The sequence below is a fragment of the Cupressus sempervirens genome, chromosome 5 (genome assembly GCF_028749045.1).
Source record: "Cupressus sempervirens isolate cs-2001-9-10 chromosome 5, ASM2874904v1, whole genome shotgun sequence".
Taxonomy (NCBI): domain Eukaryota; kingdom Viridiplantae; phylum Streptophyta; class Pinopsida; order Cupressales; family Cupressaceae; genus Cupressus; species Cupressus sempervirens.
In genome coordinates, this window is record NC_143122.1 from 840,581,198 (window position 1) to 840,584,517 (window position 3,320).

Sequence of the window (3,320 nt, forward strand, 5' to 3'; positions counted from 1 at the left end):
TGACAAAATAAAAGATTCTTTCCACATACCTCTTTGATTTGGAAAGGGCCTCTCCATAAGGAGTCAAATTTTCCATGTAAGCCCTTTGGTTCTTAGTGTTTATCCCAAAGCAAGACAAGATCACCTTCTTGAAACACCCTTTTCTCAGCCTTTTTATCAAATAATTTCTTTACATAGGACTGATGTTCTTGAATTCTGTCTACCACCACATCTCTCTCTTCTTCCAACTTTGTCAAATACAACATTCATTTTTCAAGGGCATCTTTGAATTCATGATTCTCAATAGCATTCTATAACTTCAAGGTGGATAGCTCCAAAGGAAGAGGAAGAGTTGGCTCAGTTCCATACAGGATCTCAAAGGGGGATAATCCTGTTGTTCTCTTTTTAGTAGTACGATCTACCCATAGTGCATCATACAAGTGCTTGTGCCAAGACCTTTGATTAACATCTACTAGTTTTCTCACAATAGTCATAATATTTTTATTGCTTGATTCTGCTTGATCATTTCCTTGTGTGAAATAATCTGAGGAGTGAGAGAGGATGATTCCATATTGATAGTAGAAGGATGATATCTCTTGAGAGGAGAAGTTTGTAGCACTATGAATAACAATTTTGTTAGGAACACCAAACCCAACCAAAATGTTTTTCTTGATAAAATTACAGACCACCTCTAAAGTCATTTGTTTGACTGGAATAGCTTCTAGCCACTTGGTAAAATAATAAGTTACAATCAAAATATGAGTGTGTTCAGTAGTGGATGAGGGATAAATAGGACCTATGGAGTCCAAACCCCATTGTTGAAAGGGTTCTTTGATTACCACTAGCTTCAAGGGAAACACTGCTAATTGGACTCTTCCTTTGAAATATTGACAAGAGTCACACTTCTTGACCCATTCTTCTACATCCTTGAACATCCCAAGCTAGTAAAAAAAATTTCTTAGAATTTTGTAAGCTATTACTGATGCTGAGTAATGACCTCCACATGCTTTGTTATGAAACAACTAAAGCAACTCTTTTCTTTGTTCAGAATCTACGCATCTCAGAAAAGTACCATCTATCCCTTTCTTGTATAAAGCATCACCTCAAAGAACATATTTCACAGATTTCAATTTTAAGGTCCTCTTCTCTTTAGGTGATAAATGAGTAGGACATTCTCCATATGTCATAAAATAGGCAATATTTGAAAACCATTCATCAACATTACTAATGAATAAAACTAAAGGCATTTCTTCCTCCATCTCTTCTTCATCTTTAGAAGATCCTTCTGCAATAGCTTTACACAAACCTTTTCCTCTAAAAAGCTTTGTAGGTTTGATATCAAGATCATATTCTTGTACTTTTTCTATCCAGGAGGCCCTTTTGTTCACACCGATCTCTTGTTGTGTCAGAAGTGTCTTCATTGCCAAATTAGGAACAAATGCTTTGGAGTGAGAATTTAGGATATAGAACCTAAATTGTTTTACTACTCTAACCAAAGCATATGCATTCTTCTCAATCAAAGAATATTTCAATTTATGTTTCTTAAGAGGGATACTCATGAATGCTATTGGGGCCTTGGTATTGTCTTTGTTAGGTTGCGTAAGTATAGCAGATAAAGTGTTCTCAGATGCATAGCAATACAAATGAAAATCTTTAGAAAAATTTGGACAAGAAAGGGTAGGAGCATTAGCAATCACATATTTGATTTTTTCAAAAGAAGCCTTACCTTCCTTTGTACACTTAAAATTTGTATTCCCTTTCATCATATCCATAATTGACTTTGTAATCTTAGAGAAGTCTGGCACAAACCTCCTTGTGTAGTTTATTTGCCCAAAGAAAGACCTGACTCTTGGTTTACTCATGGGAAGTGACAACTATTGGATAGCTTTCACCCATTTGGGATCTATTTGAATACCCTCTTTAGAGACAATATGCCCCAATAGTTTACCTTCTATCACCCTAAATATAGACTTCTTAGGATTTAGTGAGATGCCATGAGTTTGACATCGATGCAAGATAGCTTCTAGATGATGCACATGATCTCTTCTCTATTTTGAAAACATTGTAAGATCATCAAGGTAGATCACAATAATCTTATTCTTGAAATTCACAAATGAATGATCCAAAATCCATTGAAAGGTGGCTTCACATTTATGAAACCAAAAGGCATTTTATTGTAGGCAAACATGCCCCATAGAGTGGTAAAAGATGTTTTATGTTGGTCTTCCCATGCGACAGTGATCTGATTATAACTAGAGAAGCCATCTAGCATTGACATGAGTTTTGAGCCAAATACCAACTGTAAAACATGATCCATGATGTGAAGTCCATAATTATCCTTAAGTGATGCCTGATTCAAATTGTGAAAGTCAACACATATTCTTATCTCACCATTCTTCTTCCTGACGGGAACGATATTACCTACCCATGTTGAATGGTGAATGGGATAGATAATCTTTGCTTTAAGCATCTTATCAACTTCATTGAAAATAGTGTCAGCTACCTTGGGATTGAATTTCCTTTTCTTTTGTCAGAAGGGAGTTGAACCAAGTTTTAAAGGGATTTGATGTTTAAACTTACCATTCATAAATTCCTTTAAATCTTCATAACCCCAAGCAAAAATGTCTTGGTAGGTTTTCAACAACTTCGTGAATTCTTCTTTCTCCTCTGATGTCAAATCTTTCCCTATTAGAACCATCTTTGGATTTTCTTCAAAACCAATATTTACTTTCTCATAACCTGAACAATTCAAAGGTTTAATGTCTTCAACTTTCTCTTTCCTTTTGTCTTCTTCATCAAAAAGACTTTCTAGGGTGACTACTCCTCTCGAGATAACATTACCCTTCATTTGAATAACCTTAGGATCATCTTCTGGTGTTCCATTATTACTATGCAATCCTTCAAATTTCAAATCTTAAAATGGAGGTCTTCCCTCAAGAAATGCAATTATTTTCCCATCATCATCAAAAACTTGCCAGTTTCGATCATTATCAGGCACACTGGGTCTATGAATCATCTCTATTGTATAAACATCTCTATTGAACTTAGGGTGAGGAATAAGTAGAGATGTAGAGACCACAAGACAATCTGTTTTGGAATTTTGTTCATGGGGGATAGCAGATAAAGAAAAGGCATCAAAATATTCAATCTCATCCCACACTCTATTTCTATATGCCTTCAGTTTTGTATTCTTTGTTTGGTATTGCCTCCGCACCTGGTTGAAAAATAATTTTGCATCTCTTGATATCTTGAGTTGTTTGATTCCCTTTTCTTTTGCATACTCAAGACCAAGTAGAAGGGCTTCATATTTTGTGGTATTATTGGTGGTCTCAAAAACTAAC